We start from the raw sequence: 25692 nt of genomic DNA on the forward strand, positions 1-25692 counted from the left end.
GAAGCGAAATGAAAAAACCCACGTACTGGAATTGGTCGATATTTAATGAAAATGCATGCTAAATTTATGTGTTGGTTGACAATTTTTTGCGTGTTTTGTTGCTGACGTTTATCTACAACTACGGTAGACGTTACCAAAGGCGATGAGGCAATCGACAAAGTTCTTTGTTTACCCTAACCACATATCCTACAGTACTGATTTGGGTCTCCGGTTTTATGCCATTACGTGTGCAGTTTAGTGCAGGTAGCTCAACTCTATTTATATCAACCCCCTCTATCGAACAGTTGGGTCCCTTCAAACGAGACCATATTTCGCTACTGCTGATTTGTCGGTATGCGTCAGGCTATAATTTCTCTTCGTGATTCCAATGTCCGGTAAACCCCCGATATTGCTAAAGGACCTTTCGAATTCTTAGCTGACCTTAGATTTTTTATGATTTCAGTCACCTAAACATTGATTTCAGTTGGAGGGAGCGACCGTTGAAATATTGGTGGCTGCGTTACGTTGATGGTAGTACGATGAAAAGCAACTAAACATTATTCTCTATCGAAAACACTTTCCCAACACCAGAACCAAATTACGATCTCTCGAAGCGAATATTCCTTTTTTTGGCGAGTGGACGCTCTGTAACTAGGTGATGTGGTATTCTTATCGACTAAAGAATCTCTCATGAGTCAAGCAGGCTACTCTAGAAACGCCCTCTGGCATTACTTCGGAATAGCAGGCTATAGTGATGGTTCAGGGCTCTTCCTTTTTCTTCAGTACTTCATTATTATTCATTTTGCCCTTTTTTTTCTTTGTCAGGATGGTCTTGGATAGTTTACTAACAGCTACCCACTTTTCTTTATTTGTGACCTTGCTAACCCTTTTGGTGGTACCATTGTTCTCTCTTCTACCATCAGATCTATTAGGGGGGTGTTCTTGCAATCATCGTCAGAGCTTTGGTTGATGCTGTTCTATATGCACAACTATTTTTATGGCTGCTTTTCTTTGAACACTTTGTAATATATTTTTGTCTTTTTTCTCCATGGCTCTTTTCAGATTGAGCGACTGAGTAGATGATTCTTCTGCTGGTTCCCAACGTTAGGCATTATCCTGCTTATGTTGCTTATGGCTTTTCTCGCTTTTTCTGCTATTTTTCTAACATCAGCTCCAATTTTCATGTTTAGGTCCATGTGGATACCCAGGTATTTAATGGATTGTTGGCTGCAGATGTTAGTGATAGTTTTCAGTTTTCTGCCTGCTGCCAGCAGTAGTACTTCTGATGGGCAAGCTTGAGTTGCATCGCTGTCGTCCACTCTGCTATATCCTTCACATTTCTATTGGAAGTTCTCACCAGACTTTTTCAATTTCTTCCCACCACCACTAAGGCTAGGTCATCTGCGTAGCCTGACAGGCTAAGTTTCCCAGGGACCGTCAGATTTAGTACCCCATCATATTATATATTCCCCAATGTGTGACCAATTACGGAGCCTTGTGGAACACCACAGGTGATGTTCATTTTTCCCTCGTGTCCTACTATTAGCACACTCTCTTCCAGGTGGCTGGCAATCATATTGTACAGGTATGCAGATACATCTCTTCTTTTTATTTCCCTCAGGATTCCTTCTCATGATGAGGAGTTGAAAATGTTTTGTACATCCAACATTATCGTGGCGCATATTTCCCTGCCAATCCTTTCGTTTGCTTCGTCTGCGATGTTTTGTACCTTTGCCAGTGCAACTGTTGTTGACCTACCTTTTCGGAAACCGAAATGATTTTCATTTAGGTCGCCTTTTCTTTCTATTTCTCTTAAGAGACTTGCCTTGATCAGATGCTCGAGAGTTTTCCCATGATGTTCAGGATGCATATGGGCCTGCACTATTCATTTTTGCCTTTTTCAATATAACAAGTCTGGCTGTCTTCCATTCTTTGGGGAAATGCCCTGTTGTTATCAAGAGGTTCATTAACCATTCCAGGTGTGCCTCAACAACAACTTTGATGACTTCCGCTGGAAGTTCATTCGGACTGAAGGCTTTTTCCTCCTTTAGTCTTCTGTTGGCTTCCCTGAGTCCATCCATTGTGAACGGTGGTATCTGTACTGGTGCCGTTGGTAGTCTGTCCCATTTTTTAATCTGTCTAGATGGAAACAACGTATTAGCAAATTCCATTATTTATTCTTCGGTTAGTCCAATCGGCTGTTTGACTGTTACCTGTTTGTTATTATTTGGTAGCCCTTTGCCAAGATTTCCGCATGTACTTCTATCACTGTTTTTCACGCTTTCTGTTTGGATTCTATCATTGTTTCTTTTGAAGTGTTTTTATATGCTAGTGGCCTAACTGCTACCTGTTATGATCACCTAACTACTACCTGTTAATGTTGCTATGCTCAACTATCTGTTTTTCAGTACATTCAATGGTTATGTATTTCCTCTATGTTAGTGACTATCCTCTACATTTTTCCTCTAATATTTATCTGTTCCTCATATAGAATTATTACTATAAGATCAAACAAAGGGCTGTTCAAAATAGGACCTTTGTCGCAATTCATAGAACTCTTTTCACACTTTTCGATTTACAAGCTTTCAAACGCCTTTTGTCATGTACCAGTCTCAACAATTTTAAACATTTCTCACTTATTCTATGGTCGTTCTCTATGGCATGAATATTACGGAGTTTTATCCCAACAACAAACCGTTATTTTAACACCTCGACACGTATTTCGAGCACCCAGTGATCATCTCCAATAGGAAGATTAAACTTCTTCCTTCATCTTTATTGATATCTACCGCGAATCTAGAAGAAACATCAGGCTTCATAACTCACAAATCCGGAAAATTGATTTAACACAGTTATCGGATCGATAACTGTGTGTATAAATAAGAGAACGTTTTGGTGTGTTTAGTTCAAAAAAATATCAAACAACAAAATGTAAATATTTACGAATTATATAATATTTACCCCACCTGCAATAAATGCGTAAGAAGCGGTATTTGTTTACCCATGCAATCTTAGATTTTTCTGCAATTCTTTTGCCGAATATGGAAAGCAATATATGTTATTTCTTCAAAAAAAACACAACTTTGGTTCAAACTCCTGATGGAAGTTCGATTTGATCCCACATTGTATTTTTATGTCAATTTATGTTGTTTACATTGTTTTTATTCACAACGAATTTCCAAATTGTAATGATAACTGTAGTGGTCACTGTAAAATCCTGTATATTATAGAAAGAAACAAACAACTCTCAATTAGCTCTCTCAAAGGGTGGATGACGCTCTAACAGATAAGAACATCTGTTTACATCGTAAAACTAGATTGAAGAGAACCGTCAACAAACAATTTTCGTCGTGAACATTTCAGAAAGAAAATAAAATTGAGGTGGAAGGCAAGACAAGCTTTTCTTCGAAATTGAAATCAACAGTGTCTTAAAGTGGCAAATGAGAAAGTGAGCACGAGGATACATTGTGAAATTCAGCCATCAAAGTTGACGTCAGAATGAACGATCGTCGAACGAAGAAGCAGGATTCAGGCAGTAAGCGCCCCGCCGAAACAATAGAAAACTCTTTCATTGTTTTTGTCCTGATTCAGAAGCGCGACTGACAACCCGTTCACACCAGCACCCCTTTTGTTTTTCTTTCGTTTCCGTCACAGTTTTAACGCTTATTTTTAATATGATAAATTTTGAGCTTTGTACCCCTTTAATTATTCTAGTTTTTTACATTTATCTACCTAATTGTATTTCCTGGTTTCGGCGACAAAGGATCTCCTCAAGAGGTATCATCAATCACAACATTTCACGTATCTTGACGTACGTAAAAAATGCAATTTGCCCTTTGTTCGTGCTCCGTTGACTTTGTAACCTGAAACGATGGGGAACAATTGAAGCGTACGTGAGGCGAAAACACGACGGGGTAGGTACAAAACAGAATTTGGTCATTACTCATGACGATTACAATGCCAGCAAATCGAATGAGATCACACAATCAGTTTCGAATAACAGAAATTATATCTACTTTACGGTCGAATATTTCAACAAATCATTATGAAATATGATTACTTACTGAAAACATTTCTTTGGTGATCGTGTTGGGTTGGACGTTGGTAAATAAGTTTTTGACCTTGCAAAGGCGTTTGCTGCGGTGATTCATACTCAATTATCAGAATTTTAGAGGAACTGGGTCTGTGAGAAGTTAATTGTTATTTAACGGATCAAAGAAGCAATCAATGGTATTAACCAATGAGTGAAAGGACTATTGAAATGTTTACCAGAGGATACTGTAGTAGCAGTTTCTATGAGAGTAAATAGCGAATTCAAGTTGACAATGCAATAAACTAAGTAATGGAATCCCTGCTGCAATTCCAACTGACAAATCAAAAGCGTTGAGCGCTTGTGGACTCAATGACGTATGCGGCAAGCACTAGCGGTTAGCGATAGCGAAAACTTAAGAAAAGCTCATGAACAGGCAAACTTGAAAATCGTATATTTCAAAACTGCGTCTATAGCGACAGCTTGCTACTTTCGTACTCGTGATTTCTTGGACGAGCATGTGCTTGGTTCCAATAATGTGCGAAATTCAACTTGGATAAACTTAACTAATGAATTAATGAGAATATGAACAAAAACAACATTGTATGAACATTCTTTGAAATGCCAATACTAAACAAATACTGATCAAGAGTTCTTATTAACAGAAATTCTTAACAAAAATATATTTTCAGAAAACAGATCTTCAGGAGACCTCTTAAAAACATTGGTGATTTTTTAGTGAAAATACTATGGCAATACTCCGCCCTTTTGAACTAGATGTAGTGGTATTTGGAGTCAAAAACATTACTTCTAAGGGGAATCCTATGTTTCAACCTTAAAAGTTGGTTCCATTTCAGAAATAATAAATATTGTACTTGTGATGCACTGTTTGGAGCCTTTGGTATAGCAATGAATATTACCGGAGTTTTATCCCAACACCAAACCGTTATTTTTAACACCTCGACACGCGTTTCGATCACCAAGTGGTCATCTTCAAGAAGAAGATTAAACTGATTACTGATAACTGATTAAACTTTTTGTAATATGTCCTTATGTAATAATCAGGTAAATATGATAATTAAAATATTATTTCAACAAGCTATAGTTATAGTATACTATTAGCTATTAGTCCACCATCGTTATTTATAATATTATTATGTTTATTTACCTCTACACTCTCGTATGCATCACGATGCCTAATATTAATGAATTAAAGTTTATTGAATGGTTTCGTTGCAAAATATGATGAACGACTGCTGATTTTTCTGGTCTACCATATTTTAGGTGTACTTAGTGTTCCTTATATCTAATTTCGTAAATTCCAGACTTTTCCGAATTCTCGACTTTGTCCTTTGGATTTCCTTGAATGCTCCCTAGTATATGACTTGTTTTAAAAACCACCTTCATATCTAGCTCACTGAAATTTTTTTCCAAGTTCTTGGTGACTTACTGGCTAATAATTTTATTTTTCCGAGTTTAGGTTGAATCTGATTGGAAAGAAAATTTCATCAACTCATTAGATGAACATGTAATAAACCACCTACCAAATCCTATGTTAGAAAAAAATTCAGGAAATGAGAAGAATTCAGTACTATTAGTCATCCAGTAGATTATCACAATTTTTAAAGCTATAAACTTCCAAACACTCCGAAAGATTGAGTTTTAAACCGTTATCTTCCAAATGTAGTATTCATAGTAATGGTTGAATTTGTGACCCTCTGTCGAAAAATGGTTTGCAAAAGTGAAATTGGTCTTGAAGCCAAAAACATTACTTCTATGGGGAATCCTATGTTACAACCTTAAAAGTTGGTTCCATTTCAGAAATAATAAATATTGTACTTGTGATGCACTGTTTGGAGCCTTTGGTATAGCAATGAATATTACCGGAGTTTTATCCCAACACCAAGCCGTTATTTTTAACACATCGACACGCGTTTCGATCACCAAGTGGTCATCTTCAAGAAGAAAATTAAACTGATTACTGATAACTGATTAAACTTTTTGTAATATGTCCTTATGTAATAGTCAGGTAAATATGATAATTAAAATATTATTTCAACAAGCTATAGTTATAGTCTACTATTAGCTATTGGTCTGTAACGGGTTCAATTATACTGATACCTCCTAGTTGACTCATAACTTTAATAGCGCTCTCGTAAGCCAAAACATTATAAAATGTATTAAATCATCCAGGATGAATAACTTGAAGTCACTCGGTGATCTTGCACAGCAGAAAAATATCTGAAATGAAGTCATATTTTTAAAAATGTTCAATCAGCACAAGAAGTACTTTACCTACTTTGAATGCTTTCTCATTCAAGATACCAGTTTAGTTCATTGTGAATTTCCGAAAAGGATAAGAACATTATCTGTTTTATTACCATTCCTTAACTTTCCGTTTTCATATAGGTTAGTTTGTTATTGTTAGGATAGAGGTTATCTAAAAGATCCAACCCTGCTAAATATTCCAAATTTGACAGAAAGGATGTCATTCATCTTCAGTATTCTCAACTTTGATGAAATGTTACTAATATTCCTAGTTTGACCTCCAGAATCTATCTGTTTCCTTTTTCCTTTTTTTATTGTGGGCTTATCAAAGTGGAACATGTGGTTCTGATTTTCTCAAGTTATAGAGGATTTTCTGAGTCTGAAAAATAAAAAGTAGTTGTAAAACCATCAAGAAAATTGTCATAGGATTGATATTTCAACCATCCAATGTGGATTTTGGTTTTCAACTAACCTTAAACGTTTCCTGACGAAACTCTCTCCGAGACCACCCTCCATCGAAGGTAGGTATTCTGGGGATTATCCTCTAATAAGTGCATTTCATATGTATTGATGAATCCACAGGTTAGTAACTTTTCTGTCTTTTCAGGTCTCTTTTTGTTTAGTACCTAGTTTTACGTTTTCTCCCACATCATTATGTCCTATAGCTATATACACCAATTTAGCTAGCATGCATGTTTAGAACTTTGCTTTACACCTAACCGCTTGGAGACAGCTTCATCCCTGCTTAGTAGATAGAGCTTGCTTGATTTCCTCTGCTAGTTAAAGTACAGACTTTCCCCAATCCTGATAAACTGGACGGACCTTGTATAGAAAGCCATTGTTGGGGATTGTAAAAGAAAGGACAACATCCAAAGGAATATACAAGTAGGATCTACTTCATTTATTAATTTTGCCTTGTACAACTTTTGGTTCTTTTTAACATATAAGGAACATTTCATATCACCAAGAATACTCCGTGAACTCGTAAGAGCAAGTAGTGGTATTTTGTAGTTAGCACCTAGAACATAGTAAATATTAGTTATCAATTAATCTTATGCATTAAACTGACATCTTTATGATTTTAAATCAAAACTAGCTACTTACCAAGACGTCTGTGAACCAATAGTATATATATACTAACGGGGAAAACATTCGTAAATAATATCATTCTTGTATTATTTGAAACATCTATTTATTGATATATATATATATATATATATATATATATATATATATATATATATATATATATTGCATTTATAATTGCAATTGTACATGCACCATATTGCAATTATTCGGACATTTGACAGTTTCAATTTGAGCATATACAAATCGATCAGCTGATCGACCATGGATTTATAGAGTAGAAGAATACGTTCCGATATACCGACGGCCCTAACTTTCGGAAATTCTATACAGGGTTACATTGTTACGGGAAAAGGGTATTTACCCAAAGAGGGAAATTAATAAATATTGTTTTTTTTTGTTATCTTTAGTGTCAGATAATTTATTTTACCCACCAACCCTCTACCGGCTGACTAATTTTGATTTTAGAGTTTTGTTTTTGAGTTATTTCTATTACGCCCCAATAATTTGATTTTCCATCTCAGTCGGCGTAAGAGGTTCACCATTGTTATTTATAATATTATTATGTTTATTTACCTCTACACTCTCGTATGCATCACGATGCCTAATATTAATGAATTAAAGTTTATTGAATGGTTTCGTTGCAAAATATGATGAACGACTGCTGATTTTTCTGGTCTACCATATTTTAGGTGTACTTAGTGTTCCTTATATCTAATTTCGTAAATTCCAGACTTTTCCGAATTCTCGACTTTGTCCTTTGGATTTCCTTGAATGCTCCCTAGTATATGACTTGTTTTAAAAACCACCTTCATATCTAGCTCACTGAAAATTTTTTCCAAGTTCTTGGTGACTTACTGGCTAATAATTTTATTTTTCCGAGTTTAGGTTGAATATGATTGGAAAGAAAATTTTATCAACTCATTAGATGAACATGTAATAAACCACCTACCAAATTCTATATTAGAAAAAAGATTCAGGAAATGAGAAGAATTCAGTACTATTGGTCATCCAGTAGATTATCACAATTTTTAAAGCTATAAACTTCCAAACACTCCGAAAGATTGAGTTTTAAACCGTTATCTTCCAAATGTAGTATTCATAGTAATGGTTGAATTTGTGACCCTCTGTCGAAAAATGGTTTGCAAAAGTGAAATTAGTCTTCACATTCAAAAAACTTGTGTTCTTGTGTTCTTTAATACCTTGGGATATGTTTTCCCTGTTTCGCCAATTTGAAGTTTTGGGCAAGAACCACGAGTCAACTCAAATATTCCTGTTCTATTCGACATTGAAGATTTATCCTTATAGTTTTAAATAAATTGGTTAAATCATTATTTGTCCGGTAAACCACGTGCAAGTGTGTCCTTTTTAGAAAACAAGCAATGTTGTTGGTGATTTTCTTTTTCATAGATGGAGTATTTGGTATAAAAGAAGTTAATTTGGATATAACGAAATATTGAACCGAATAAAAAAGCACTTGAAAATGTTGAAGGTGGAGGAATTATATCAATTTATCATCAAAAACACTCATTCCTATAATAACATTCTTACTATTCTGGCGGGTAATAAATACCAAATCACAATGGTTATTTTTTTTCCATGACAAAAAATCCATAAGAATAAAATGCTTCATACACAAATAATATCGATATACCTTATTTCCTTCCACTGAGAAAAGCATTTCCACCCCGGTTTCTATTCCCACTATGCCGGCTGTTGACTTATTCATTGAAATCCGAACCGTTCAGGGACGTCGAGTCAAATTGTAATGATTTCACTGACCTTTTTACTCACGTTACGATCGATTTATGACACGCACTGACATTTTATCGTCGGCGTGTCCTTATTCTATTCATGAATGGCATAATAGCGTTCCTGGATGTTGCTGGATGTTGGAAAGAATTGATTATCAGTTAGACAAAAACTTGTCTAACTGATTGTCATAAACTGTCATAGATTGATTTCTATAGAATAATAAGGGCTCCTTCAATGCGTTAATCTATTAAATACAGTAAGATTTTTGATGTGACTTTTTTTCAATAATAGTTGTGATTTGAAAACTGACAGGACAGGGAATATTTGATAGTGATAATGGTTTATTCATTCATTCAATTTCAATTCCAAACTATAAAAATTATCAAGAATATCAATCTTGCAAATTTTCTCATACATTCTCACATGAAATGTTTTTGTTGAATCAACAACCTCTCTAGTTAGTATTGGAAGTAGAAACATCTGCTAATTCTATCTATGCCTACCTATTGATCTGATTTCAATGTAATTGTATGCAAGGACTAATTTTTCTAGGGCTACCAATTGTAATAGTGGTAATATACTTTGTTTGAGGCTGATACCAGAGAAAATTAAACAAAATTCCAACTGAATCGATCGATTTTAAACAAATCTCGAACATTTAATTTCATTGAACTGAAGATTAGAACAACTAAAAATTCGAGAATCTGGCGTGAAACATTTCAAAAGTAGATCTGTTTAAAATCTGTTTAAAATCTGTTTTTCCGTTAATCAACTGCCACCCCCATACGAACAACTCTCAGAAGTAGAGAAACTTGTGCGAGGTCTTACCTTTTAACGTGTGATTCTTAACACGGTTGCAGAATCATTCCAGCTTCAACCAGATAAATTCTCTCGAGAAAAATATCTGCTCGAGGCGGGAATCGAACCCACGGCCTTCCGATCGTGAGTCGGGCGCACTACCACCGCGGCCAATTCCACAATGGAATCTAATCCAACAGATGATCGACTGTATATTTTTGCAAGCATTTAATGACCCTATTGAATGGAGAATCATTAGTTACTGACTATCTTCCAGAAAAATCATTTTTAGAATTTTATCGATATTACCTTGAATTAAGTATAGATTGTGAGTGTCTGTTATCTTTCAATCCACAAAAGAGGTAGTTCTTTCCCAAATATTTTCATCATTTTTCATGACAGCAATTTTTTTTAAACTACAGCTCACGATTTGATCTCCACAAACTTTATTTGAAAAATATATTACATGTTTCGCTAGCACAGTACCTTTGTCAAGAGATTTGAATACTTCAAGTTGTTCTTACGTTAATTTTTATATACTACCGATAACCATAATTGATACTACCTACAAAAAATTACGTATACCTCTACCTAAGGTACCTCTTCAATTATGATCACCTGAAGCATATTACCTCACATCTACGTTAATAATAATTCTTTCTAAGTTTTTAAGAAAACAAGTTTAATAATGGTGATCTATTCTAATTTAGTTGGTAATTCATTAGAAAATTTGAATTTCCAAGTTTATCAATTTCCATTGCTTCCAAATGATTCAGTTTCAAACTTTTATTTTCTATGTGCAAAATTTCAAACTCTTCGTTGAAGATGTGATTTTCTTCTAGAAGATGATTTGAATATGTTGAATTTGTTTTCTTATTTACATTGCTCGTATGATGTTTCTGGATTCGGTTCCTAAATGTTCTGCCAGTTTGACCAATATATACCTTAGGGCACGTTCCACACTTTGATTTATATACTCCTGATTTCTCGAACTTTCCCAACGTATTACTTGTTCTATATGCATTCTCGTTTCCTCAGAAATGAAGACACTTTTTCCGTTGGTTGTCCAAAATAAGTTAAAGCTCTATAATTTTGATTATCTACCTCATCAATAGGAAAAACGTCTCGAATCGCTTTTGCGTAGACTTTCTTGACAATTATTTTGTTTATTAATTCGGCTTAAAACCAATTGTTAACCGCAGTTTGCTTGATGATATCGAGTTCTTTATTGAAATTATCTATTGAAAGAGGAACATTGACTAATCTGTGAATCATGCTATTATAAGCTGCTACTTTGTGTTGATTGTTGAGTCCAAGAAATTGATACTCGTCTGCTTCTATTTCAATAGTTAATTTAATGTTTTCATGAATTTTGTTATTATCCCAATGAAAAGTATTTAATTGCCTCTCAGTTAGTACCTGTAAAACATACCAAAACGTCATCCATATATCTATGCCAATACAAACATTTAGCAACATTTAGGAATCGAATCCAGGAACATAATACGAGCTATGTAAATAAGAAAACAAATTCAACATATTCAAATCATCTTCTGGAAGAAAATCATATCTTGGTAAAAGCTGTTTAGAATTATATGTGTCACAGTCAGATAATATAACGAGTTCTGAAAACAAATATTATTCACTTCTTCAACAAAGATAACTAAAAAGTATGTACCAATGACGTTTCTGTTCTGTTAAAAATAATTCACGGCAACTACAATACCTCCGAAACTTGAATTTAACAATGATTTTTGAATATGCTGGCCAGATGGAAAAAGGCCGGTACAACGAAATCTAGTTACACGGCATTCAATGCAAAAACGTGACATTTTTGTAAAGGTTTGTTTTATAAATAGCAACAGATGTGTTGCAGATTCCGCATATACCAAAGAGGTAATGAGTCCGTGAGAACAGGAACAAAAGATAAAATAAACACATCTGGAATTTTGCTACGCATATCAAGTACCATTTTTCATTGGGTAACTAGGTTACGTGTAGGAAAAAACTTATTATGGGTATATATATATACACATGCCGGCGCCGTGGTAGAGATATAGTGGGAACGGTATTATCGTCATTTCGCAGAAAGAAAGATTTGTGATTGGTTACGTAGTAAAATAAACCGAAAGATATAATATCCGTCGAAAAATATGTCGATTAAAAAGATTGTCACATATTTTAGGGTAGAGATTTTGCAGACGATGCGACGATATTTTAATAATATACAGAAATACAGGAAGTTAAAAATTGCTTAAAACATACGACTATATAAGTTCAATTACTGGAAAGACGTGCTGGTCTTACATGAATTACTCTCTACTAGAAAAAAATCTCTCTCCTCCCCCTAGTCTCTTTGTGGAGGTATCGCTGAGTTCGTGCTCCGCGAAGCGCCACCAGATATTGAAGGGCCTGATAAGTCTCGAAACAGGTGATGATTGTTATTATACAAATATACAAACCCAAAACGAATAATGACAATCTCAATTTCATATCTGAACATTCTTCAATACTATTGAAGGTTACCAGATATGTGAATATCAAGACCAGACTGGAACTAGTGACAATTTTTTAAATTATCGCTGATGTTTGAATGATTTCTGTACCTGTATCTGTAGAGTAGGGAAGGTGAGTGTAGGCCCACAGCATTTAGGCCACATGTAACCCATTGTACATCCTCCTAAGGAGTTGTCCTTCTAGGTCACCGTCCATCCTGTCCTTTCCAGAAAGGTGAATAGGTCTCTGGAAGACATCTCCTTTATATCGGTAGGTGTAGGCCAAGACTCGCTGAACACACACTCCTCTTATTGACGATAACTCCTGACACTCGCATAGGACATGTCTGACAGTTTCAACTTCCTGTTCACACATCCTGCATAGAGGTGTATCCACTAGCCCCATATTGTGGAGGTGTTTCCTTAGTTGACACTGGCCAGTCAGAAATCCTACTGTAAAGAGTAGCTTTTTCCTGGTTATCGCCAGATATTTCTTCGGTGCCAGCTTCCCAGGATCGCCCAGGGTGATCCTGGCTAGTTCCGCAATTGTCGAAGTCATCAGGCCGTAGGTGCCACTAGGTCCTAAAATTCTTAGTCCAGCCGCTTCCTTGGGTGGATTACCTTGACTGTATTACCTTTACTCCGGTTGTTCTTTTTAACTCACCTCAGGAAAATGTTATTATCTATCGAGGCTTTGGGTAAATCTTGGTGGCACTCTAGTACTAGCGCTGAGGTGTTTGAATGCTTTATTACTTCTCCAATTGAGAAACTCCAAAAGATATTTTTCTAGTGTAATTATACAGTACTGTGCGGCGTCGATACATCACCCTAAAGTACTGAGTATTGCGTGTGACGAATCATTGAAAATTCCATTTCATACGGAATTTATTCATGTGACTGACGGTTTACTTCATAACATTTCATTTTAGCGCATCCACTACGCATCTATCTACTATGAATTATTGTAGTTTGAAATTGTGTAGAGTTTTCCATTTTGTGAGTTCATCCGAAGTGAATTTTTACAATTTTTGTTATCTTTTCATGACTTTATAATCTGTTAAATGAAGTATCATAATTTGAAATACGGAACTGTTTTTTTTTCCGCAAGATGTCGCCAAAATGAGAAGTTACGTAAGTCCTCGTGAAATTAAATTTTGATTATTATCACATTGTATGTGATAATGAATATGAAGATGCTCAAAGGTTCCTGTGAGAGAAATATGTTGTTGCCCGCGGCTTCGCCCGCGTGGAATTTACTTCGTCACATTAAGTTTCATGACAGACCATTTTAAACTAAAAGTTACAATAGTTTTTTATCAACCCAAAACTTCAGGTTTCCAACTTCAAAACTGACAGAATTCAATATAATCTTTGAACCCCTATTAATCCCCTTGGGGGTGAAAATTCCTGATTTCCCTTCTTAATGCTTATTTAAGCTATACAAAGAACTTATCTGCATATTTAAAGATTCTAGGTTCAGTATCTTCGGCGGGCGATACCTAGTAATTTTTATTTTTATTTTGAAAAATACAGTTACTAAAAAATATGCCAACTTTACTAAGTAATGACTTATGTTACCTATAAAGAAATTCGCAAAACTAATACAACCATTAACACCGTCTGCCCTCACGCATCTGCCCGCGTTCGGGTCGCGCTCTCGGCGATGGCGCTTCATTGCTTAGACCACCTTTCTACCCCCACGCATCGTCTCCCGTCGCTTTACAGTGGACGCGACGAGTAATGGCTTACTGCGTTGCGTCAAGTTAATCTTATAGTGATAACTTTAAAACGATTCGTCCAGAGTACTAAGTGTAAGAGACAAAGTTTATCTATAATAAATTCTCAAACCGACAATTGTATCCATTTTTATAAGAATTTGCCAGAAATTATAAAATGTGCATTGTAAAAAAGTATTCAATTTAATTGTATTTATAGCTCAGTATTTTGCATATAATGGCTACCACATAAGAGGTAGATATATGCTATCGCCAACTTTTATTCAGAACTATTCAAGATAAACAATATTACGGTACATTATCTGCATGTAACTCCAACGGTATGGGCACCTCACACCAAGATAATATCTTGCTCAGGGAGCAAACATTTTTCTGACTTAATACTTATAGTTATATTATGACCAAATTTACACAAAACCTTTGTAAATTGATTGTAGCCTGCATGTTATTCTCATGTATAAGCTGTATGTATGTTATGTAAAGTTTCATCTAAATCCGTTCAGTCGTTTAGGCGTGAAAGAGCCACAAACATACATACATCCTCACAAACTTTCACATTTATGATATTAGTATAGGTTTGAATAGTCATAAATTATAATAATTTGAAAGTCACCTTAGAAAGTTAGTTCTAATAAGGACTGACATTATTATGGGTTGGATAATATTAAAAAAAAAACTGATTATGAAACCAGCCTTGAAAACTCCTTATTTACTTTATATTTATTTTTATTTGTTTCACGAAATCCGGAAGGGAAGAGGATGGACATTGAAAAATAAAGAATATACGGAATAGAAATAAAAGTATGTCAGATATTCAAGCTGATGAAACACGTTTCAAATATAACCGATTTTTGAAGTAACAGGAACTTTATGGTTGACTAAAAATGGAAGATAAAGTTCACACCGTTACATAACCTAGTGAGTGTAAATGAAATCATTCAAATCCAGTGATACTTTGGAAATAAAAGGTCATGTTCTGGATAACTTTGAATGAGGAGTCTAATAGTTTAATATAAGTTGACCTGGAAGCTTATTTTCAAGGTCATTCTGAAGTCAATTTTGTTGTCAATTATATATATAGCTTTCTGATACCTAAATCGAAAAAAGTATTCAGGCTAATGACCCTTGATCCTATTTTTATTGTAACTCCAGCGTGAACCTAGAAAATCTCTATTGCCTCAGTGGTGCTTATCAAAATTCCCGTTATCTTTCATTCTAGAGTACTTTTCAAGATTGGACTTCACTCACCTTTTACGTAGGAATGCTTTTTCCAGAGTGAATTATACTTGCTTCTCGAAGGTTTTGACCTGTATCTAAATACACGTTTATATGTGAATTATTCCACTTTCTTCTGAATAGGTGCCTAATTTGAAGTAACCTCAAAAATGAGGTTCACGTTTGAACCCAATTTCCATTGGAATTCGCGTTGAAGTGTGACTTCTTCATCTTACTTAATACTAACACTCTTAATTGATACTAACACTCAACTAAGTGTTTGGGAACAAATTTTCAGATAATCTCTTGATGAGACCAAAATGGGTGATGAAACGCTTCGAGTGTCCTGGTGGGCAGGAAAAGTATTTGTGGAATTTTTGAGTTTCGACAAATATATTCTATTAATGAAACGCCACTGTTTCTTATAAAAATTGCAAGCGTTTCATAAATGAACCATAACTATCCAGACATATAAAAATTCAAAAATAACAAAATTCATTTTGGCACACCCCCAACTTTTTAATAGGTATTCGACTCAGAATCTGTATACCTGATACTCAACAAAAAACATTTTAGATTAACCTGTCTTTAAATTTCAACTTGAAAAATGGCTTGTTTGAAAGGTGCCAGTTGTTCATAATGAAAATATAATGCAATTTGTATGTTGAGGTTGAGTGATTTTTTTGAAATATAGGTGTTGATAAATGAATCGTGAATTCATGTAGATACTTTTGTTTTTCATTTTTTTATTACTGAAATAGAACGAATCTCACTTTCCACACTGGACAGTTGTGTTATCAATATTGCGCAACATATATAAAACATAAGATAAATTCATTTAGTGCTCAAGGGGTTTGGGATTTATATAAAAGTTGTTTTTTCTTGTTTTTGTTGGACCCAATATTCTATCAATTTTACATGGTGATGAATGCATCGGAAGAAATGAAACGGAATTTTTTTTTTCATTTTCATAAAGTATTTGCCAATTCAATCACATAAAAAACAGTAAAAATATTTCAAACAATTTCACAAAAAAAAAAATTTCAATATACAGGGTGTAACTAAATAAGTGTAAAACATTTAAGGAAGTGATTCCTCATCGAAAAAAAGGTAAGATCTTTCATATAAAGAAATTTCATTGGAGCATCCCTTGTTAAGATACAGCCCCTTAAAGGGGGTACATAAAATTTGTATAACAATTTTTTTCACAAGAACTAAAAGAGTTACAATATTGAAATTAACCTGACGTTTTGTACTACCAAAAAGACACTTAGCCAGAAATTTATTTGGTTTACCCCATGGTTGTAAGGGGTAGACAACGCAACCCCTAAAATTTATTTCCAATGTAATTGTTTTATAATTTGTTTACCATTTAAAATTTATTCCCGATAGCCTGTTTCATTCTAAACTAAAAATGTCTCTTGTGTTTTTTGCCCAAAGTGAACCAGTTCGCAGCAAAAAATTATTTTATGAACAACTACAGAGATACATCGTCATACATGCGAAAATACGAAACTAATCTAGTAGGTCGCTATTAGCGATAGTGACAATTAAATTGGTATGACGCTGTCAGTTTGTGAATTTTCGAAATTGAATTAATACTAATTGTGAGTTGTTGTTCTGTTCTTAATTTGTTACTTTAATAATTCACTTGTTATTAAAATGGCATACACAAATGAGGAAATGGCTGATATGCATTTCGTTTACGGTCTGTCGCAGGGGAATGGGTTAGAAGCTTCTAGAAGATATTCTGAAATGTATCCTCAACGGCAGCATCCTTCACATAGAATATTTGCTTGACTTCACCAACGATTACGAGAATATTCATTCGACAAAAGAACGCAGGATTGTGGTCGCCATCAAGAAGTACGAACACCACAGCTTGAGGAAGCAGTACTTAATTTGATTCAAGAACAACCTACTACCAGTACTAGAAAGATTGCTTTCCAGCTAAATATTGATCATTTTAAAGCAACAACTCTTATACCCTTACCATCTGCAACGAGTACAGGCACTGTTACCGCGAGACTTTCCGAACCGTCTTGAATTTTGCAATTGGATGCTGGAAATGATTAGAAGAAATTGTGACTTTCTGAAGAAGATAGAATTCACAGACGAATGTAGTTTTCCTCGGGACAAGATTATTAATTTTCATAATTACCACATATGGGCTGATGAAAACCCTCACGCTATTGTCGAAACTAACCATCAAGAACAGTTTTCTCTTAACGTGTGGCTCGGAGTTATTGGGGATGATTTAATTGTGCCTCATTTTCTACCTCCTCGATTAAATGGTGAGGCATACCTTCAATTTTTAAGAGAAGTGTATCCAGTACTGCCGGAGGAAGTTCCATTGGGCGTCAGAGGGGATATGTTTTTTATGCATGATGGGGCTCCCGCCCATTTAAGTCAAGTAGCACGTCAGCATTTAACTGAAACATATGCGAATCAGTGGATAGGTCGAGGAGGACCACAGAACTGTTCCGCTCGATCCCGGATCTCAATCCTCTCTATTTGGGGCCATTTACAGCATTTAGTTTATCGTACTCCTGTTCGCGATGTAGAGGACTTAAGAAACCGCATCCTCGATGCGTGCAGTTTTGTTTATTACCCTTTAATCGTTTAATGCAGGTACTAACTATAAAATAACAATAAATCCAGTTCGCATTTATGACGATGTATCTCTGTAGTTGTTCCTAAAATAATTTTTTGCTGCGAACTGGTTTATTTTGGGCAAAAAACCCAAAAGATATTTTTTGTTTAGAATGAAACAGGCTATCGGAAATAAATTTTTAAATGGTGAACAAATAATAAAACAAAAAGTTACATTGGAAATAAATTTTAGGGGTTGCGTTTTCTACCCCTTACAACCATGGGGTAAATCAAATAAATTACTGGCTAAGAGTCTTTTTGGTAGTACAAAACGTCAGGTTAACTTCAATATTGAAACTTTTTCAGTGCTTGTGAAAAAAATTGTTATACAAATTTCATGTACCCCCTTTAAAGGGCTGTATCTTAACAAGGGATGCTCCAATGAAGTTTCCTTATATGAAAGATCCTACCTTTTTTTCGATGAGGAATCAAATACTTTTAATGTTTTGTAATGCCGATGAAATCAGTCGTGCTGTAAATAATAATTTGATGAAAAGAGTTTATAAATGTTTGTAAACATGTCTGGAAATTTTTGAAAATGAAGTTTTTATATTTTGTGTGAAAAAAACTATGAAATATTTTAGAATTTTTGCTTTCTCATGAAACGTTTAAAAGATTTTCCTTCAGTATATATTCGTCTCAAACGGAAAATTAATTGTTCCAGGAAAGTTCCCGATACTGTTCGAAATGAAGATTTTGTAGCTCCTAGTTTGATATTGGACATGTGCATTTGTCTCGTTTTTCTAAAAAACACTAAAATATCGCGTCACTGATTGATCAATCAAAAATTCATGACCTTCATTTGAAGGTTTTCCTAGAAAAATTAAAATGTGGATTCAGAAACAGATTTGTAGTTTTTTTATCGGATCAATTGATAAAATCGCACTATTTCGGGTCCAAATGCCGGTGAAATCGACTTTGTCAATCCAGCAACTGAACCAATAAACGTCTAGATGACAGATACCTTCGAAGAAATATAAATCATGTTAAAAATATACCTGTTCTCGAAACACATTTTATTTCTAAACATTTCAGCGCCACCATCTTTCATCTCCAAGCGGGGGTGGCAACAAAATCGTTTCTCGTTAGAAATAACAAAAACAGAAAAGCCGGTTTCTAGGTAGGAGCTAGTAATTAAGTTGTGTTCTGCCATTGGCGTAAACAGAATTTCTCCTAAAGGTGTGAAATATTAATCCAATAATTATAAAATATATTTCTAAAACAAATTAGTGACTTTCCATGTCATCACAGATGATGATCCTCGTAATAACAGCTACCCTCAGAGGTCTTCAAGAGATTTGGAACTAGGTGGAGGTCATTTTGTAAAATTTATCCGTTGATTTTATTTCCACTGATATTATTTGTTGTTGATTTCCTCATTAAAAAGAACGACAGGGAATTTTGTGTTTTTTCTTAAATTAAACGTTCAACATTTAATTTCTCAATAACGAATGAACCAATTTCGAAAAAAAATTACAGAGGTAATGAAGGGACAGAAGACCTTTCAAATGATGTATCATTCGACCCCCCATATCGTTGAAAATAATAGGGGGGGGTAGTTGCTGAACGCAGGAGGGTGAAGTTTCGGGTATGGGTTTCATATCAGAAATAATCCCCATAGAAATACAAATCGACGTGCTCTTTAAAATTTTCGATTACACGTCCGTTTCTGACTTAGGTATATAGGTGAGGGGCAAGTTTTCGTTGGAACGCCCTGTATGGGACAAATCACATATCTAACACTTTCAATGGGAACAATTCGAATTATAAAAATTCGTCATGAAAATAATGGTCAGAAAAAATATCAAATAACTAATTACATATAATAGGCAATAATTTCACGAGTTGTGCTCACGCAAAATTAAATTATGAAAATTGGACAGGAGCATTATATCATGATTTATCACGAAATAAATTGATTCTATGATCTTTTCCCATTAGACATCTTCCTATGAAGTTATATCTCAGACTTCAAAGACCGAATCAGACCAGAAATGCGAAAGTATTACTTCAGATATCAGGTAACAAAACATTTCTCAGCTCGAGTAGCTAGGTTATTGTCAATCTACCAATGTCGAACACTTTGAATATTTACTATGAATTTTCTTTTGTTTGTTTTTGATATTGTATGCAGTAGCTGCATAAAGTAGTAATTTATTTCAATCACAGTAACGTATAACTTTGATACTGTTCAGTAAGATATCTCCGAGAATCAGAAAATAACTCTATTTCCATATCAGTTTATTTTTAAACGGAGTTGAATAGGTATATAGATGATAAATTTGAAAGGTCACAAAATAATTGTCGAACTGTTCACCACAATTCACACGACAGAGTATGCGTATCTGAATCTTTTGGCAATCGTAAAACTGAATTTGACACGTGACGCGTTTCCGACTATAGTGAAAAGTTCTTCCCTTGGTAGTTTTGATTTGCGATACATTTTCGATGGCTCACCAAGTATATTTTCAAGTATCCTGAAAAAATTGAATAAAAAGTTTCAAGTATTCATGAAACACTCACCTCGTCTAATTGTAGTAAATTTTAGACGTCATTACTCGAAGGTAGGCCACCCTGTGTTTCTAATTATTATTGCAAAAAACATTGAATTTCAATTTTATTTTTCAATTTATTCAATGTATTGGACATTTGTCAACTATTATAAATTATTATTAGCGAAGAAAATCAGTAAGAGTATCAGTAAAGGGCATCTACGCATGAAATGCATGTGCGGAATCAAAATCTGACCTATTTTGGAAATTTCCAATAATAATGTGTATTCACCTGATAATGAAATATTGCGTAACTTTACGTACGACTTCTATAATCAATCATTTCAAATTTTGAATACGTTTCGATATCTTCAGGAAGCCCCTCGTAGCATTATGGAATAGAGTGTTAGGGATCGCACATCAAAAGGTAAGTCCTCCTTAATCCTTAGCTCGCACAAGTTTCGGATTCTGAAGGTGGTCGTTCGTGGTTAAAGGAAAAATAGATTTCAACAGATTTGTTTTCAACAGATTTGAGTATAATAACATATAGACTAGTAAAATGATCAGGGTGAATTATGAAGTGAAGACAACAGTCTCAACGAACGTCGGCCCAAACATAAAATTTGACATAGTCGAATTTTGGGCATACGACCTATTTTATGAATAATAGTTAACCGTCTCAAATGATATTCAGCAGACTAAAAAAAAGTGAACACAGACTCATGCAAACAAACCAAAAGTTATGGTGCTCGTCATATTACGTAGAACTCAACTGAAGAAAACCTCTGTGTGCCACTCGTGTAAGTAGACCTCATATAAAATTATTATACAGCTCAATATAAGATCCACAATAAGGTAAAGGTGCCTAAAATTGATGTTCAATAATTATTGAACTATCTCGTTGGATTCAAAATAGAGGATACTCTTTCAAAATTTCTCAAACTGAAACTGAAACTGAATTTTCTGGCTTCATAATTTTTAAATAAAATTTCATTCAGTCTAGATTAATTCGAAACCGAGACCGGTAAAAGGTACTTTTATCATTCTTGTTTTCGTCCAGCCAAATTCAATATTAGTAAAGCTACGCCACTGATTCAGTAGGTGGAGTTTCGCAAGTAAGGTTTCTACGGTCATTTCGGTCAGAAAACCGAAAAATGCAATTTGCCTTGACAGATCGTGTAGGTTAGAAATAACACGCAAGGTAGTATAAACAGAGAGATATATTGCAGAGGCTTCTTTTTATCACTTTTTTAAAGACCTACATATTCGCTCTGTTATTGCTTTACTGGAAGATATTTCAAGGAAAAACAGACATGTTGAAACATTAGATATTTCATGAAGATTATGAACTCGGCAAAGGAAATTATGATTTCGTCAGTTTATAAATACTTTTCCAGTAATTCGAAAAATAATTCGATAGCTCTTGTTTACATTCTGAAAAAATGAATGTAGACGGATATTTTTTTCACTATAATGAATATGATCGTTCTCTATTCACAGTACTGTTGCATATAATCCTCAAAATACTCTGCGAGTGGTACCTATGCAGAAGTAGCGATTTAATAGTATGTTTTCAAAGCAGTATAGACTACATTTATTTCGAAAACCGATCCCGAGAATTTTATTCCACAAGTATGCCGTTCTCCAACTGGAAGTGTTCTCTGAAAATTAGGTTCCATAATACAGTGAAAGTCCAAAGAAAGCTCCGTCAAAACCGAAACATATTTCAGTTACGTGAACATCTATTGGACATAATTTCAAAATGCCAGTAATTGAAAGCAGATTGAGAGTCCTGCCCGATTTCGAAGATAAAACTTTTTGAATTCACTCTGGATAGATGACTTATGTAACTCTTTCTCAGTGGATGTAACACAAGGGTTATTCGCTTGACACTCTTGAGTTGTGAGTACACATTATGAATTAAATATTATTTATGGTTTTGAATGATTAATCTACTCACTATTCAACTTCTAGATCGAGGGCTTATATTATCAGCATTTGATTTAAATAAATTTAATTACTGCATCATATTCATCACCGAAGCAACCTTCGTCAAAACAGGGTAGCCAACGCTAAATTGCAGATTCGGGTGACAAATCGACAAACCCCAATGATTTTACGCATTTTGTTGTATTTATTTCGAGCTGGCGTTGAGAAAAATTGTAAAATAGCAGTCTCTGAGAGTATTTAGAGGCAAAGCTATAGCTACACATATGTGACTCATAGTCCAAGTCCAAAGAGAGTCTAATTTAAACGTTATAGGCCGAGGTGGGCATAACTTTCTAGTTGATAAGAGTATTTTAAGTTTTTGAAAAGTTATTATTGTTTGATTTGAAAGGGTTATATTTTTAGGAGTGATTAATTTTTTGGGAAAGAAAGTTTTTGGCTTTCTACTACTCCATCTGATACAAAAAAATGTTTCAGGAGGACTTTCTTTCAGTTTGTGTCTGAAAGTTACTTCTTTGCATGATCTACACATCCATGTATAGAGTTACTTATTTTCAAATTGATTAATCCTTCCTTTCTTTGGAAGATTCTCTCATCCATTTTTTTGTATCAGATGGAGTAGTAGAAAGCCAAAAACTTTCTTTCCCAAAAAATTATTATTGTTATTTCAGCAACGGGTATGTAATAATACACTTGAGTTCCAAGAAACTAATCGGCTCAGCTAGTGTAATTGTGTAGCTATTCGGTTCTGTAACATTCTCTAGGGAACATCAAAGTGATGGTAAAGTTATTTGGACAGAAACCTTCAATGGAAACTTGTAAGAATGGTCCGTTGCAAATTATCATTCTTATTTTACATTCTATACCCATTATGTCTTTTTTCTCATATTTCTATTGGTAGTTTTGCGCGACCTGAAAACACTTTCCGAACACCAGAACAAAATTACGGTCTCTCGACGCGCGTTTTGCTAACGAATCTAGCGAAACGCGCTAATTTTAAATACTATGTTAGCATTTTTTAATGCTAGCGGCCTAACTACTACCTGTTTTTTTAATACCTTTAAATTTGTATGTATTTTCTCTATGTTGATGACTATCCCTACATTTTTTATCTAATATTCGGATGTTTTTTATTTAATAATTATTATTTAAACCAAACAAAGGACTGTTCGAAATAGGACCTTTGTCGCTATTTCGGTGTCAATAATTTTAAATATTTCTCTCTCATTATATGGTTGCTCTCTGTGACATGTTGAGCAACACTAGATTTCTACGGTCTATGAAACCGAACATGCGAAACACGTTCCTTGTAGCGAGCTAATATAGTCCGTTTGGTTTGAGCAACATATTTCTTATCACAATCCTCACAGTTCAATTCCTGAGTCCCAAACTTTTCTTTTTCCAACGTCTTGTCTTTCGGACTGCCCAACACTTGTTGAGTGTATGTGCAGTTTTGAAAGCCACCCTTATATTCAATTTTTTTAATGTTCGGACCAACCCATTGGGTTAGTCGAAACTTTGAATTTGTCAATACGTTTTCAGACAGTGGAAGACCAAATCTCTAAAGATCAAGCAAATTGCTTTGAATTGTACCACCATAATTGATCCATCATCAATAATTTTTTGAAATTTGGAAATATAGATATAAAACAGTCAAGGGATTTTAAATATGTAGATTGTGGGAGACAAAAGTTTTTGGCTTTCTACTGCTCCATGATGATACAAAAAAATATAGGAATTTTCCGAAGAAAGAAGGTTTTTTTTCTTCCAGTATGTGTATGAAAATTACTTCGTTGCCTGATCCACACATCCAAGTATGCAGTTACTTGTTTTGAAATTGATTGCTTCCTTCCTTCCTTCCTTTGGAAGATTCCCACATTTTTTTTTGTATCAAGATGGGGTAGTAGAAAACCAAAAAGTTTCTTTCCCAAGAATTATTCACTCCTAAAAATATGACCGTTTCAATTTTTGTAAATTGTTTTATTACATAATGTTTCATGAGTTCATTGTTTTATTTTTATTAATATGATTTATCTATTGAAACATCTCATAGAGTTTCATTTTTCGATTCTGTAAAAATAGCTGGTGATGCAAAAGTATTAGTGAGATGAAGGAAATTCAATTAAAGCAATAATATTGCTGAGCAATATTATTAATTTACTAATTGATAGAATCATTTTAATACTCTTAAAAGTTAAACTGTCCGTGTTATTGCTCCGTTTGAAGTATTTTCAGAAATTTTTGAATTGATATTCAATCTTTTATTTTCATGGCAAGTATACCTTTACAGACCAGAACTTAACGCAATCAGTTTGGTATTGAGTTTTACTGGTATTTCAAATTACATCTGTTCAAAGAAAAGTATAAAGTCGTAATCTTTTTTTTCAAGAATTAATCTTTCCTAAAATATACCTCTTTCAATTTACATCGGATCAAATTTAGGAACAGTCATTATTTTCACCAATTTGTATTAGTTGTTGTATTTATTCTAAAGAATAATAAAAACTTTATTAAAATTTTCAGTTTGTAATACATATTTTCATTTCTAATCGTTATTCAAAATACAAAAATATATGTACCCACCACCTCCCTATTGAGTCCCCACCTGCATAAAGATTTAACACGTCAATTCAGTATATCTTTGAAAACTGCCATTCAGCCAGGGACTTCGCCTGTACTGGCATATACAAGAACTCCTACATTATTATTCGTGGCGAAAAGCATGTCAAAAATATATATACAGGCTATTCAAATGAGAGCAGATGTTTTGAAAAATAACTTTAGTTTTGCTATGGAAAAGAATTGCATCAGTTTATACAGAGTATAGAATTTATAATATATTACATGTTCTGTTCCGAATTTGGTAAAACAAATTTATCATATAGAGGGTATAACAAGGGGTACAAATTGAAGTTGGGGTTACCAAATATTGTGCTATATTTGTTTGAAGGTGGTTGACAATGTTTCGTAATGCACTTCATTAGTTCGGACTTCCATTGTCTAATATGATATAAATTGATTTGAAATACCTGAAATGATCTGTATAAAAAATTGAAAAGATCATCTGAAAAAATAACAATGATATTAAACAACAAACAAACTTAAATTCCAATGAAATAAAATACAAGCAACAATAAAAAAATGGAACTATTAACACGAGATGAAAATTATTAACAAGAAATGAAAATTGAAATTCAAAGATTGCAAGTAACTTGATTTGGTTTGGAAGATTCCAAGTA

At 34.1% G+C, this 25692-nt stretch overlaps 1 protein-coding gene and 1 long non-coding RNA gene across 2 annotated transcripts in view; both read right to left on the bottom strand.

Annotated features, from left to right (window-relative positions):
• LOC111502661 (Zn finger homeodomain 1) overlaps window positions 1–25692 on the bottom strand; it is a 961246-nt gene that overhangs the window by 648141 nt on the left and 287413 nt on the right. The gene's annotated exons all lie outside the window — the stretch shown is intronic.
• On the bottom strand, window positions 6579–6915 carry LOC141479999 (uncharacterized). The gene is made up of 2 exons (XR_012464107.1): window positions 6750–6915; window positions 6579–6656 (listed from the first exon to the last, which is right to left on the bottom strand). It is a non-coding gene; the product is annotated as an uncharacterized lncRNA (long non-coding RNA).

Source organism: Leptinotarsa decemlineata, unplaced genomic scaffold (genome assembly GCF_025532065.1).
Source record: "Leptinotarsa decemlineata unplaced genomic scaffold, Ldec_3_MD MMD2_P_RNA_scaffold_5, whole genome shotgun sequence".
Taxonomy (NCBI): domain Eukaryota; kingdom Metazoa; phylum Arthropoda; class Insecta; order Coleoptera; family Chrysomelidae; genus Leptinotarsa; species Leptinotarsa decemlineata.